Source organism: Carcharhinus amblyrhynchos, chromosome 4 (assembly GCF_965287045.1).
Source record: "Carcharhinus amblyrhynchos chromosome 4, sCarAmb.v2.hapA, whole genome shotgun sequence".
NCBI lineage: Eukaryota > Metazoa > Chordata > Chondrichthyes > Carcharhiniformes > Carcharhinidae > Carcharhinus > Carcharhinus amblyrhynchos.
The window spans coordinates 36,009,805-36,025,967 of NC_137327.1; the positions used below are offsets into that span (position 1 = coordinate 36,009,805).

General features: G+C 43.0%; 1 protein-coding gene across 3 annotated transcripts in view; it reads left to right on the top strand.

Annotated features, from left to right (window-relative positions):
* The window catches only part of adcy7 (adenylate cyclase 7), a 147,937-nt gene that overhangs the window by 37,891 nt on the left and 93,883 nt on the right, over positions 1-16,163 (top strand). The gene's annotated exons all lie outside the window — the stretch shown is intronic.

Consider the following 16,163-nt stretch of genomic DNA (forward strand, 5'->3'; position numbering starts at 1 on the left):
AGTGGGGCCATTTTGTGGGTTCCCCAGTGGGTGGCTGGGCCTGAGCACGTCTCCCAGCGTTGGATTTCCAGCGCTGTCAGCTCCGTGCCAGAAATTGGTACGGATCCACATAATTTATGTAAATGTTAATTTCAATGTAATTTAAATATAATTAGCGGGTCTGAGACTAAAATCTCCGGGCCTGTTAACATCACACACACACACACACACACACACACACACACACACACACACAGCGCCCCCCCCCCCCCCCCCACCCCACCCCCGGAGCTGTTTCAGTCCTGCGGGGTTAACAATAGTTGCCCACTCACAGGGAGGTGGTGGGACAACCTCACTGGAATGAAGATGGACAACTGAGGCCCCCCCCAAAGGGTCAGGCATGGGGGGATGCCCCTTGGCATTGGCACCTTGGCAGCGCCAGCTTGGACCCTGGAACTGCCCGAAGGGCAAAGTGCCAATGCCTGGGGGCATCTTGACACTGCCCACTGGCATGGGTCAGTGTGAAGGGGGCAGGGCTTAATCGAGGCAGGGCCTGATGGGGCGGTGGCACCTCTGGGGCGATGTGGGGTGGGGCGGGGGGGGGGGGGTGCGGGGGCGCGGGTGTTGGTGGGGTGATCCTGCTGCCACTCTGGTGCGGGAGTCAGGGAGGCCAGTAATCGAGACTGGCCGTCCAGGTTGGGGGGAGGGGAAGCGGGACTGTTGGGGGCGAGGGATCAGGGTGGGACTGTTGTGGGGAAAGGTTCGGGGGGGGCCAATGCTTGGGTAGCGGAGGTGGGGTGTTGGGAGAGCCAGCGATGCGGGGCTAGCTAGCGATTGAGCTGGCCAGTGATCGGGAGGCTGGCAGTGTTGGGCCACTGTGCATGTGCCTATCTCGGTGCTGCCAGCGTTTCCTGCTGTGAATAGACCCCATCCCTGATTTTTGGCATGATTAATACTAGTGCACTCTGCAGAGCACCAAATGTGGAAGATTTTTTTAAACTCATTCGACACTTGGGATGCAATTCTCCCAAAAAGAAATCCTATGTTCTTCCCACTCCCGGTGAAGCAGCTTCTGAATTCTCTCCTGGATTTCATAGTCACTATCTCATAGTGTTGGCTGCTAGTTATGGTTTTCCCCAAAAGAGGAAACATCTATCAACTCTATCAGAACATTTAATCATTTTAAAGATCTCTATTTGACGCCTCTCAGCCTTTTTTTTTAACAAGGCAGAAAGGACCCAGCCTGTCAATTTGTCTTGATGTATGTACCCACACCTTTGTGGTGCCAGTCTAGTGATTATCATGTGATATCCTCCTTCTCTGCAACTGAGTCAGCAGACTGTGCTCATTTGTTGGGGTTCATCGCATAATGTCAGATTCTGGGACACACGCACATCCAACATCACATGAATCTGGTGTTAATGTTTGACTTGGCATGATTAATCTGTGAGGTGACTTGGTTGAAGTTTCACCTCCGCAAAACTAGCTCAATGTCAGGTGCAAATTTCTGATGATTTTCACCAGATGGTTCACCCTTTGGATGGGGAAGCGTATCACAGCCAAGTGTACCCCTATCCTCTACCATAACTATGTGCACAACCCCACACACCCCACTCCCCAATCAAATGTTTCTTATTTTGATGTGAACAGCTAAGAGCAATAACAGATATTGCAGTTAGGCGAACTGGTGAGCATGAGTTGAAATTAGGGACCACTTGGACTAAATGACTGTGTCGCAAACCAGAAGGCATACTCTGCTCTTCCAAGTCATTGGAGTACCAAGATGAAACCTTTAACGAATCTCTAAATTTTATAAACATCTTGGTTGCCTTTACATTAGTTAGTTGTCTAGGGGATTTTCACATTACAGTGTGAATGTAAGCCTACTTGTGATTAATAAATAAATAAACATTGGTTAATGGCAAAAAATTTGAGGGCGAAGGTACAAGTTGCCAGCAAATAATCAACTTGAGTCTTACAAGTGAATGTGAACATATCTTGTTTTGGATTTATCTTGTTTTTCTAGCAGGGTAATTGCAATCTACAGCATCAATGTTTATGTGCCAATGGTGCAGCAGTATGAACTTCCTGTTACCACTCTTTTAAACCGCTGCTGGTACTAAATAAAATAATAGCAGTGTGGCACATTGGTTAGCACTGCTATCTCACAGTGCTGGAGACCTGGGTTTGATTCCCGGCCTGGGTCACTGTCTATGCAGATTCCGCATGTTCTGCTTGTGTCTGCGTGCGTTTCCTCCAGGTGCTCCAGTTTCCTCCCACAGTCTGAAAGACTTGCTGTTTAAGTGCATTGGCCATGCTAAATTCTCCCTCTGTGTACCTGAACATTCACTGGAGTGTGGCGACTAGGGGATTTTCACGGTAACTTCATTGCAGTGTTAATGTAAACCTACTTGTGACAATAAATAAACTTTAAAGAAAAGCATATTTGTGCATTATTTTGCAATGCTATTTTCATGTCGCATTACCAATCTGCTTTTTGGAGCAGTTTAATTCTTTATATTTCTGAGTTTTTGTACTGAATATATTCTGAAAGTTGCTATTATTGTTCATCCCCCTCTTTTTTTGGATGGTTTATAAAAAGAATAAAATGATATATAGGGCCACAATTACAATAGTTCACGTTTATGAAGCATTCCAAGTAACAAAGAACAACACAGCACAGGAAACAGGCCCTTTGGCCCAACGAGCCCGCGCCGCCATTTTAACATTGTGAGTTCCCTCTTCCGCCCGTGACCCTTGTCTACACTTATGGCACTCCACATTGGAAACCAGATTGAGGGGAGACTAATTTAGGGACAATTTGTTACACCAATCAGCCTAAGAGCACATGTTTATTATCATTCCTTGGTGCCTCACATTAATACTCACCTGAGTGTACAATTATTAGACAAAGTCTTGATTAGTCAAAGGAAATGAAACGCATTGGATGCCAGTTTAAAAAATGTACAGTGCTGTAAGGTAATTAATTTTTTTTAGGATTGCTGTTTTTAATTGGCAAATTGAATTTAATTTTAAGTATTATTAACTCAGTAATTTTTGTCCTATAACCTTGTTGGTGACATTTAAAATTGCATATTGTTCTTTCCTAACTTGTTTCTTAGCCGTAGAATGAGAATAATACTTTTCTTGCATTTCCCATTTGTTTGTACTCGGCTTTCTCTCTGATCTGAGCCAGTCTTTCCTCCTCTCTAGAATGTGAGGAATACTTTTAAATTGAACAGGCCGATTGTCTTTCAGAAGTGCTGAAAGTGCGGACTTCATGTTGCAAATGATTTCAGCATGTGAAATGGTGCGTAACTGCGTCAGCACAATTTGCAACAAGTACGGTTAAACACTTGGTTCAACAACTGAACCAGGCAGTTCGGATAAATAACCGATTTCTGGGTGAAAGTGCAAAAACGTTGCCAATATTTGAATCAGCAATTACTTGCCAAAGTGTGAAACATATTCTAGTAAGATCGTGTCTAAAATCCTTGGAAGAGGATGTGACTGGTATTTGGAATGTTTCCCTGATGCAATGGAAATGCTACTGCAGTCATTGTACTTTATTCATCCCATTTTGTATGGTTTTATGAGACTGTCACTAAAGCTGTTCAGCAAAGCTAATTGAAAATCCTACTACTTCTCCTTAGAAATTTAACAGCACTGCTTGTTTTGCGCTGCCTACATTTTTTTGTAAACTGCATTTTGAGGCATAAACTTCACATCTTTCCTCGGGTGACAATTCGAATCAATTCAGATTTATTCAGCAATATTGTTAAGCTGTCAAGCTGATGTGGGTGGATTACATGTTCTAATCTTTGAAACTCACCAGTGATTAACACTGCTGCTTCACAGCGCTAGGGACCCGGGTTTAATTCTGGCCTTGGATGTGGTCTGGTGAAGTTTGCACATTCTTGGACTCTTGGTCTGTGTCAAGTTTGCACGCTCTCCCCCTGTTTGCATGGGATTTCTCTCACAGTCCAAAGTTGTGCAGGTTATGTGGATTAGCCGTGGTAAATTGTCCCTTAGTGTCTCTGTGTGGGTTAGGAGGATTAGCAGAGTAAATATGTGGGGTTACTGGGATAGGGCCTGGGTGAGATGCTCTGTTGGCGAGTCGGTGCAGACTTGATGGGCTGAATGGCCTCCTTCTGCACTGTAGGGATTCTGTGATGCTATGAAACTGTCACCATGGGCCTACTTTAAAGACAGGGGGACAGGCAGGAATGTTCCAAGCAATTGATACCAGTTAATTATAATGTGCCAATTCATTTTGTGTAGAACATTTCAGCTATTATATCGTGGCTCATTGCTGTGGACACAGTTTCCAATGAGATAGAATGTATGTTATCTATGAAGCGTTTGGCTGAAATTGGAGATCATGTTGCAGTGAGCAACAAAGGCAAGGTTCCTGTTGTTAGAAGGATGGTTTGTTTTTCTTGACTCCAAAGAAGAAATGTGAATCTAATATTTTTCTCCCAACTCCTGAAAATTGAAGAATTAACAATCTCGGAAAATTCATTTCCACTGTGGAAGTCCGAGAATGATTTTAGGGATTTGGGCAACTCTTCAGGCGTTGTCTGTTGAGGAATGTTCACCTGACATTGTGGAATGTTTTTGGTGAAAATTTTATTGCAGGAGTTCACCTTCCATTTGACATGAATGAATGAAAAGTTAGTGATATGGAACACATTCTTCTATGGAAAAGTTAACATCATGCAGTCTGTAAAGTTGCATGTTCTGAATGTACTGTGCATCAAGTCACCAATTAATTAGGTCTAAATAAAGGCAATCTGAATCAAAGGGCCGGATTTTCAAATGCCAGTGGGGGTGGGGTTGAGAATGGACATGATTTGAAAATGGTGTTCCTGGAGGATATTTACTGGATTTTGCTGCCTCTGGTATGTGATGTGATTTTCTGGGGAAGGCTGGGTGGGGATTCTGAAACTGTCATCACCTCCATAAATGCTCATTCAGTTTGTTAATGTCCTGAGCACTGTGGGAGCATGGGAATGCAATGCAGTTTCCAGCTGCATTGGTCAACTCATATCAAAGAGTGAGAATAAAAAGTGACTTGTGGCACAGAGTTGCCATTTCTGGTACTAAGAGGCTTGTATTTGTCAACAGAAAGAGGTCAGAATGTTGAGAGGGGACAAGAAGTTGCTGACATGACTTGGGCAGCAGAGGGGCAAGCCCCAGCGAACAAATGAGCAGTAGCTGGGGGAATGGAAATGGGAACAGGCTCTTTTGACACTGGGTAGAAACAAGGAGAGATTTCAGCAGTGGTAGAGTAATAAGGACAGACTTCAAAAGTGGGATCCTTGGGAGGAAACCTAAGGATAGAATCATAGAATCCTGACAGTGCAGAAAGAGAGCATTCTGTCCATTGAGTCTGCACTGATAATCCTACCCAGACCCTCTTTTACCCCACACATTTTTCCCTGACACTAAGGGGCAATTCAGCATGACCAATCAGCCTAACTTGCACATCTTTGGACTGTGGGAGAAAACTGGAATACCTGGAGGACACTTTGGGCCTGCTCATGTCACCGCCATTCAGATCAACAGGGCTTCTGCAACATCTCCTCCACCAACAACAAGTCAAGTCATGGTTTCTGCCAACCATTTCAAAGGGTCCTTTGGATCCATGTCCTGCCTCCAGGCCGCTCACGGCACTGCTGATTGGGCACCAAACTCAACCTCGGGCCAATTAAATCTTTAATATTTGAAAATAACTGTTGCTCTCTCAACGTGGGATAAAGACCTGGGAATGATTGGGCTCCTGTCCCGGATTTGAAACCCCAGCCCCAAGCATCTGCATTGCTTACAATAAAAGTTCCTTTGTATTTACGAACAATTACACAATCTCGAGCAAAGTAGAAATGGGAAGTAATTGGAGATCAAAGTATAATCTGTCTGCAGAAAGTAATTAGACTCTCAGCTTACAAAAGCTTTATTTCTCTATACTACGTATGAAGTGGAAGTTTTGAAAATTGTTCTATGTAAAACAAAGGAGTCTTTTTCTTGAAACTAGTTGTTCCATTCACAAAACATTGCAGGTGCTCAGCACTTAACAAAAGGGAAAGATGAACTGATGATCTTGAGCAAGATAGCACATGCACATTGGGAACAATACTTAAAACCTGGCAGAAAATATGGTCAGAAAGATGCTCTGCTTCTGATTGCCAGGCTTAAAATTGAGTTTGGGTAGTAATATTCTTAATCAAGAAGAAATAGATTTGAATCAAGTGTCAACTTATAATGCAAGTGTATTTGCTTTGATCCAACATTTATATTGTAAGAACTCCGGAATCAAGAGAGACAAATTCCACATCTCAATCATGTCAAGCTTGGAAACTCATTTTATCTTAAGTGTCATTTATGAATATAGCCATTTGTCATTAATTATGTTCTGTTAATTATTAAGTTCTATTCATGCTCCTCTGTGTAATGTTTTCCTGCCCTGCTTCACCCTTATGGATTCTGGAAAGGTACATTGGGGAGAATATTTATTTTAAGCATTCATTGATTTTCCAATGATGTTTTTGTGTTAATAAGGAGTTAAAGCTTTAGTTGCCTGCAAAGAAGGGGAATGTAGTATGGTGTTCATGCTATATTTTTCTAGTAGCAAATGAGCCCTACACAAGAAATAGGAGGAGTAGCCCAAATGGTCCCCTTAACCCTCCTCCATCATGCTTGATCTTGGGCTTCAACTTCACTTTCCCACCCTGCTCCCCATATCCCCCAATTCCCCAAGAAACTGAAAATCTGCCAATGCCAGCTTCAATGTATTCAGTGAAGGAATGGTAATATTGTTAGATGGGAGAGGTCATGGATCTGCAAGGTGCCGTCAAAGAAACCTTGGTGCATTGCATCTTGTAGAATCATAGAATCCTACAGTGCAGGAGACTATTTAGTCCATCGAGTCAGGGCCGACCACAATCTCACCCAGGCCATTTCCCCATAATCCCATGCATTTAACTTAGCTAGTCCCCCTGACAATAAGAGTCAATTTACAACGGCCAATCCATCTAACCCACACATCTTTGGAATGTGGAAGGAAACTGGAACACCCGGAGGAAATCCATGCAGACACAGGGAGAATGTGCAAACTCCACACAGGTAGTGACCCAAGCTGGGAATCGAACCCGGGTCCCTGGCACTGAGGCAGCAGTGCTAACCACTGTGCCATCCTTGTAGATGGTACACACTGCTGCTGTTGTATCTCAATGGTAGATGGTGGATGGGGTGCCATTCAAGTGGGCTGCTTTGTCCTGGATGGTGCTGAATCTCTTGTGTGTTGAGGTTGCACACATCCAGGCAAATGGGGGGAATATTCCATCATACTCTTGACTTGTACCTTTTTAGAACATGGACAGGCTTTGGGGAATTAGGTTGTGTGCCATCTACAAGATGAACTGCAGCAACTCACTAAAGTTCCTTCAATGGCATCTTCCAAACCTTCTCATTAGGAAAGAATGCTGAAAAAAGTATGGAACCAAAGTGGGTGCATACAGTTAAAAAGTACAGATCACATTGAATGTGCTTATTTTGGAATAGTGGGTGATTAAGAGCAGCTGTCTTCAACTGGAGAAGTGTTTGGGTTTCATTACAAGAGGATAAAAAAATGTTCTCATTAGCTATTGAGGGGAGGGGGTGGGGGCGGGGTGGGGGGGGAGAAGAAGCTGGGAATGCTTGTGAATCCATCATTGAATCCCTACAGTGCAGAAGAGGACATTCGGCCCAAATGTGTCTGCACCAACTCATTTACCCAGGCTCCCCCTCCCTCCCAATCCCTGTAATCCCACACATTTATCATGGCTAATCCCATGCAAGCTACACAATTTGGGAAATTAAGAGGCAATTTAGCATGGCCAATCAACCTAACTGCACGTCTTTGGACCCTGGGAAACCGGAGCACCCGGAGGAAACCCATGCAGATGAGGGGAGAATGTGCAAACTCCATACAGGCAGTCACCCAAGGCCAGAATTGAATCCAAGTCTCTGGAACTGTGAGGCAGCAGTGCTAACCACTGTGCTGCCACGCTGTACTCTTCATTTTTGGAAATCAAAGGTACAGGCTGACTTAGGACTCGTTCTTTCCTCAAGCATACAAGGAATGGAATTAACAAAATGGTTGTATAGGCTCAAGGGGCTGAATGGCCTACCCCTGTTCCTATGAAGTTGAGAGAGTTAAAATCCTTGCAGTCAAATTAGTGCTCCCAGTTGGTTTAATGGACAGGTGGCTATCTTATGTGCTACTGGACCATAAAGATTATGAATGTCTCACTCAAAGCTGGTCTGTACCGATTTTAGCTGGAGAGGTAGCAGTGATACTCGAAGGGAAATTTATTTTGTCTTGACTTTCATGGGGAAAACCATGGAGATCCACTATTATCTACTGTAAACATAGATTGTGTGTATGTGCCTTGTGTGTATAAAGACAAATGGATGAGGACAAATAAAGCTTAACCTGGTAACAAAGCCTATCACAAATCGCTGTCTTAAGTTTGCAGGATGAACGACCGCTGTTACTTTGCTTTCAATTATGTATGAGCCATATTATTTAGCCAATTATTCAGACATCTGTTGAGCACAGGACCTTAAATGAGCCTTTTAATTTTTGCTTGGATGATTATTGTTAGTAGAATTGTGATCACTTTACACCAAAGTGGGAAATAAAATAATTTATTGAAAAACCTGATTTTAACACATGAACCATCTATTACAACCAGAATGCTTACTTGTAATGTTTATTTGAATGGCAAACATTGCCCAGGTTACCCAGAAAATAGTGCAGAATGGAGGCACCTGTATAACACACAATGCAGAACAGCATATGAGGGCAGGGTGTTAGGTCACCTTTCTTTCTAAGTATCAAATACTAAGCGGTGTTAATGCAGAAAGTAAATTATATAAAAGGAAAATCCATTCCAATTGTAGATGTGTAAAATGTACCTAATGTAATGTAAAAATAGCCTGTGCAGATCAACCATGGTCTCGGTGAGTGATAGAACAGGCTCACTAGGACTATATTGTCTACTACCCTCTTCCCATGCACCTAGAAATAGATAGTGAACCTTAGAGAATTATGTCTCTAACCTGAATGCTAAATGGCTAGAGATTTGTAATTAGAAAATAATAAACTTCAACACAAATTTCTCTTGTTTGTTGGGTGATTGGCAAAGCCCAGGCAAGTCTTAATAACATCTCATACTTATGGTTATATGCATTATGGTTATCTATTGGACAAGTGAAAAGGATATAATGAGATCAAATCTCATCAAGGTAAAATATAAAAACTCCTCTCTCCAGACTGTTCTGGAGGATGGGATGGGGAGTATGGTATTGCATGGATAGAATTCCCTCTGGATTCTCGCTTATTCTGACCTGGTTGCAGTTTCACACTGAAGCAGGCAAAGGTCTTGGACAGGAAGCCCTCCCTTGCCCCAATTAAGATGCTTAAATGACCACTTTCTCACCCATCTTCAACTTTTAGACTGGCGATTTTTAGGTGGATCACAGTTCAAGGGAGGGGAGGGGAAAAAAAGCAGATTCCAACCTTGGGTAGGAATAGGGTGAGTGGGTGCCTCCATCAGAGGTACTCTCCTGACTGGGGGTGCCCTGCCTTCGCAGTCTGGTGTTCTCCAAATGCCCCTCCCCACCCCCGCTGAGGCCCCAATCAACCTCCTCATGACCCCCCCCCCCCAAACTCTTCTTACTCTTCTGCCTAGGACTCCCTGCCATTTACCTATCCACTGGGTCACAGTTCCAGATTAATTCCCTGCAGTGCCTCTTTCAGCCGCTGCAGTGCTGTGCACTCCCCCCAACCCTCAGTAAGGGTGGCAGTCTAGCTTTATGGCAATCAATACTCGTTAGAGCATAATATGGCATCGGGGCTGCTGGAGCCACGGGAACATGTTCCAATCCCCCTACCGTACTAACAATTCAGGCCTAGAAAGAAAATAACAAGAACAATGACTAAATTGCCATTTAGTACCACTGGGTCACCAATGTCATTCAGGAAAGAGATCTGTGATCTATATCTGTGCGACTGGAGTTGCACTTTTTGTGGTTAATTATGGAATGGCTTAGTAAGTCACTTAACTGTGAAACTGAGCTCCTGTGGCTCAAATGGTAATACTCACCCCTGAGAGTGGGAGAAGGTTGGGAGTTCAAGTCCCACCCCAAGGACATGAGCACAAAATCTAGCAAGCTGAAATGACATAACTGTGAAGACCTACCTGCAAACACCTACAGATATCCACATTGCATCCTAGGAGTAAATAGGTACCTTTTGTTGCAAAGCGAATATACATTTTGAGAATTTGAAAGCCACAGTTCACTTCCATAAATCTGTCTACACTGAAGCACTTCCAAACAAGGTTGCCCACCTCCCTTCCAACTTTCTTAATCTTCATCAAATATTCTATGATAGAAAATGAAGATGGATGATTTGTGCGAGATAAACAATTCGTCCCTAATATGATGTGGCTACCATAAAAACAAAATGGTGGAAGTGCTGGAAATCAGAAATAAAAACAGAACGTGCTGGATAAACTCGGCAGGTCTGGCAGCATCTGTGGAGGGAGCTATTGCCAATCTTCTCCTCTACATTGTGGAGACATGGTGATGGCTATGCAGAATACCTTTACTCCACGCGCAAACATGGCCCCCAACCTTCCTGTCACTTGCCATTTCAACTCAGCGTCTTGCACTCATGCCCACGTGTCCATCCTTGCCCAGCTGAACTGTTCCAGTGATGTCCAATGCAAACAAGAGGAACAACATGTAATCTTCCCATTGGGCAAGTTAAAGAGTTTTCTGCTCTCAACATTGAATTCAACAACTTTAGACCCTGAACTTTCTCCTCCATCTTGATCTGAATTTGTTTTTTGTTTCCTTGGTTTGCGCCGACGCAGCCACATCCCTTCTCCACACAACCGCCAGTTACTTGTTTTGCGATCTCTGAGCATTAACCTTTCTTTCCTTGTTGACTCATTCCACTCTCCTACTTTTTATGTTACTATTAGCACTTTTTCAGTCCCTAATGGCACCATTAACACTCACTCTGTCTTGTGTGCACGACAGATTTGTCAATCTTCTTAGCTCTGACCTGTCCCTGCCCTTCAGTTCTGCTCCATATCCCCTACAGTGCATTGCACTTCTATTCCTCTTCAGTTCTAAAGAAAGGTCATATGGATTCAGAATGTTAACTCTGTTTCTCTCCTCAGATGCTGCCAGACCTGCTGAGCTTATCCAGCATTTTCTGCTTTTGTTATGGTAATACGACTGGCGTTTTATCACAAATGCTGTCTGCCTTGAAAACCACACTCTTTTGACTACAGTGCATGTCACTGGATGAGTTAAAGTAATACTCCAGGGAAGTTATCAACTTAAAACTGATGGTGATTTGATTGCATCTTCAGGATTTAGTACAAGTGCAGATTAATACAGATGTTCTGAAGTTGTGACCTGCCTTTCACTGGTCTGCCATGACCTGTGCTGTGGACCCTTGGTGCAGGAAATCAGTCATACCAATTGGTCTGATGTTCCCTCCTGTTTTTTATTTTGTGCATGGATCCTTTAATTTTTTTTGTGTGTGTGTGACCAGACACACACGGTAATGTAAAGAGGTCAGTTTGTGCTCAGCCTGCATGGGGGATTCTGGCTTGCTGCAAGACCACACAATTTAGAGGGAACATTGCAGGCGATAACTTCTGCTCCCATATTCCTGTTTGAACCCTATTAAAAGTTGAATCTTTTTCAATACAAGCACGCATATGCATTAAGAGGAGGAGTAGGCCACTCAGCCCCTCGAGCATGCTTCATCATTCAATGAGATCATGGTTGATCTGCTTGTAACTTTAACCCCACACTCCTGCTTACCCCCAATCACCTCTTAGCCCTTGTCAATCAAAAATCCAGTTAACTCTGCCTTTAAAATATTCAAAGATTCTGTGACGTTGTCTTTTGAGGAAGCAAGTTCCAGAAACTCATGACCCTCAGAGAAAAACATTCTCCTCATCTTTGTCTTAAATGAGCGACCCATTATTTTCAAACACACTAGTTCTGAATTCTCCGACACGAGGAAGCATCCTCTCCACTTCTCTGTCTGTATCCCTCAGGATCTTAAACGTCTTGATTAAGTTGCCTTTTATTCTTCTAAACTCTAGTGGATACAAACCTAATCTCTCCAGCCTTTCCTTGTAAGACAGCCCACCCATTCATGGAATTAGTCTAGAAAGCCGTCTCTGAACTGCTAACACACCTATGTATTTCCTTAAAGAAGGAGATCAGTACTGTACACAATACTCCAAATGTGGTATCACCAGTGCCTGTACAACTGAAGCATAATCTCCCTACTTTTGTTATCAATTCCCCTCACAATAAACAATAACATTCTACTGGCTTTTTGAATTAGAGTCATAGAGGTTTACAGCATGGAAATAGACCCTTCAGCCCAACTTGTCCATGCCGACCAGTTTTTACCACTAAGCTAGTCCCAATTGGCCCATATCCCTTCATACTCATCTTTCTCATGTAACTGTCTAAATGCTTTTTGAAAGACAGAGTTGTACCCGCCTCTACTACTGCCTCTGGCAGCGTGATGTAGACACTCACCACACTCTGGATGAAAAAAATGCCTCTCTGGACCTACTGTATATCTCCCCTTTCACAAACCTATGCCTTCTAGTTTTAGACTCCCCTACCTTTGGGAAAAGATGTTGACTATCTACCTTATGTAAGCCTCTCATTATTTTATAGACCTCTATAAGATCACCCTGAAGCCTGCTACGCTCCAGGGAAAAAAGTTCCAGTCCATCCAGCCTCTCCTTATAATTTAAGCCATCAAGTCCCAACTGAACAAGATCCCATTGCAATCCTAGATAACCTTCTTCACTGTCCACTATGCCATCAATCTTGGTGTCATCTGCAAACTTACTAACCATGCCCCCAATATTCTCATTCAAATCATTAATATAAATGACAATTAACAGTGGACCCAGCACTGATCCCTGAGGCTCACCACTGATTGCAGGCCTGCAGTTTGAAAAACAACCCTCTACAACTCCCCTCTATTATCTTCTATTATCAAGCCAACTTTGTATCCAATTGGCTACCCTCACCCCAGATCTGATGAGATTTAACCTTACGCAACAACCTACAATGTGGTATCTTGTCAAAGGCCTTACTAAAGTCCATATAGACAATGTCAACTGCACTGCCCTCATTTACCTTCTTGGTTACCCCTTCAAAACATTTTGCTGTATCTGTATTTAGACTTCAGTAATTCATGAACTAGGTGTAACTAGGTCTTGTTTTACAGAAATCTGAGTAATAACTACTGCTGAAAAATTGATCTGCCCTGAAAAAGCATTGGTGAAATGTCTCCATTAGGAATCACTGCTAGATTTATTTAAACCAGGATTTTTAAAATTAAAAGTATTTGTTACAATGAGTTCACAAACAGCTTCTATCTTAGTCCCATGTGTATCTCCCATTCTGTATTTTGCTCTGTACACAATCAGTACTTTTCATTTCCTGGTTGGCTGTCTGTGTGGATTCTTTAATGGTGATTGGCTGCTTGGACAGCTTGATGACCTCACTGGAAAAACCCATTAAATAACAACCACCACAATGCTCATGGATTGAATGCTACTCCATGTGGCTTTTACAATAAAAGGTTTTATTGTCAAAAGAAGAAATACATATTTGGAAGCAACAGGCTCGACTGGATTACAATGTGACTGCTCCTCTTGAGTCCTTGGCTGCAACTGAGGGTCCCTCCTTGACCTGTGGTACATGCACTCCTGCCCATTGGCACAGCACGCACCCTGGACATTCCCTCTTCCACCTTCTTCCTTCGGGGGGAAAAAAAATACAAAAGTCTGAGATCATGTACCAACTGACTCTAGAACAACGTCTTCCCTGCTGCTGTCAGACTTTTGAATGGACTTGCCTTGCATTAAGTTGATCTTTCTCTACACCTTAGCTATGACTGTAACACTACATTCTGCACTCTTTCATTTCCTTCTTCATGAACGGTATGTTTTATCAGTGTAGCGTGCGAGAAACAATACTTTTCACTGTATGTTCATACGTATGACAATAAATCTTCCTGCCGGGGTGATCTATTGTATTCTTGCTGGCCACGTGGCCTTTGAGGAATCCCTACCCCCAACCACACAAAGGGCCACGTTACTCCACCAGTCAAATGAGTTAATAGCCTCGCCACGGAGATTGTTGGAGATCTCAATGTTCCTTTGTTTTCCTGGTTAGCCACAAGCATCCCTTGCCCCATTGTTGATGGAAAATCTGGCACATTATTGTGCTTTGGAGATAAGAGTAAACACAGTAAGAAGTCTCACAACACCAGGTTAAAGTCCAACAGGTTTATTTGGCAGCAAAATCCACTAGCTTTCAGAGCGCTGCCCCTTTGTCAGACGAGTGGGATTTCTATTCACAAACAGGACATATGAAGACACAAACTCAATTTACAAAATAATGATTGGAATGTGAGTCTTTACAGGTAATCAAGTCTTAAAGGTACAGACAATGTGAGTGGAGAGAGCATTAAGCACAGGTTAAAGAGGTGTGCATTGTCTCCAGACAGGACAGTCAGTGAGATTTTGCAAGCCCAGGCAAGTTGTTATGGGGGTTATAGATAGTGTGACATGAACACAGGATCCTGGTTGAGGCCATCCTCGTGTGCGGAGCTTGGCGATCAGTCTCTGCTCAGTGACTCTGCACTGTCGTGTGTCGTGAAGGCCACCTTGGAGAACGCATACCTGAAGATCAGAGGCCGAATGCCCTGACCGCTGAAGTGTTCGCCAACAGGAAGAGAACAGTTTTGCCTGGTGATTGTTGAATGGTGTTCATTCACCCGTTGCCGTAGCATCTGCATGGTCTCCCCAGTGTACCATGCCTTGGGACATTCTTTCATGTCACACTACCTGTAACTACTTGCCTGGACTTGCAAAATCTCACTAACTGTCTTGTCTGAAGACAATACACATCTTTTTAACTTGTGCTTAACCCTCTCTCCACTCACATTGTCTGCACCTTTGAGGCTTGATTACCTGTAAAGACTAGCATTCCAACCATTATTTTGTGAATTGAGTTTGTCTCTTTATATGCCCTGTTTGTGAACAGAACTCCCAATCACCTGATGAAGGGGCAGCACTCTGGAAGCTAGTGGATTTTGCTATTAAATAAACCTGTTGGACTTTCACCTGGTGTTGTGCGATTTCTTACTGCATTATTGTGCCGCAGAGCAGAAACATTTTTAGTTCATTCTGGTGCTTCATTAAAACCACACAACACGGTGTGAAATGTGCATCAAAATATCAACATACGAATCTGTAGCACAGACATTTTATAAATTTGATTAACATCAGGGATTTGGGTTCGATTCCTGGCTTGGGTGACTGTCTGAGTGGTGTCTGCACATTGTCTCTGTGTCTGTGGTTTCCTCCCACAACAGTCTAAAAGACAGGCTGGTTAGGTGCATTAGCCGTGCTAAATTCTCCCTTGGTGTACCTGATCAGGTGCCGGAATGTGGCGACTGGGGGATTTTCACAGTAACTTCATTGCAGTGTTAATGTAAGTCTACTTGTGACTAATAAGTAAAGTTTAAAAACTTTAACTCAATTAAAATCTGTCAGGAGCCCAGATTTATTGTTGCCAGGCCACCCTGACTCCTTTCCTGTAGCATTGTGTGGAGTCCAAAACTATACAAAAATATTCCACTAGTAAGTTAACTGGTTTGTGCAGAGTCATTCTGACCTTTTCTTCTCCGTAACAGCTTTTTAAATCTGTTCAGCTACTTTTAAACTATTTATTAGCATGGTTCGCTCCTGGGTGCTGACAAATCTAATAAAATTATGGTTATCTATATGTAACTTCCTCACAAACCTGTCATATTTGGGGTGCATACCACCTGCTCCTTTTTCTGGTCTCTCAATCCTTTCTGGTCTGATTTATCGTTCGTACACATGCACAAATATTTATAACATAACATATATATATATATCTGTGCGTTTTTTCTTCAGCTGCCTTATCTTGTAAGCCTTTGCTGACTTCCACTTTTTTCTGGTAAATAGTGATGAAAGATATTCTTTAAAAAATGCTGTCCTTTCCCACCCACGATAACCACTTCTTCATCCTCATTTTTAAGCGCT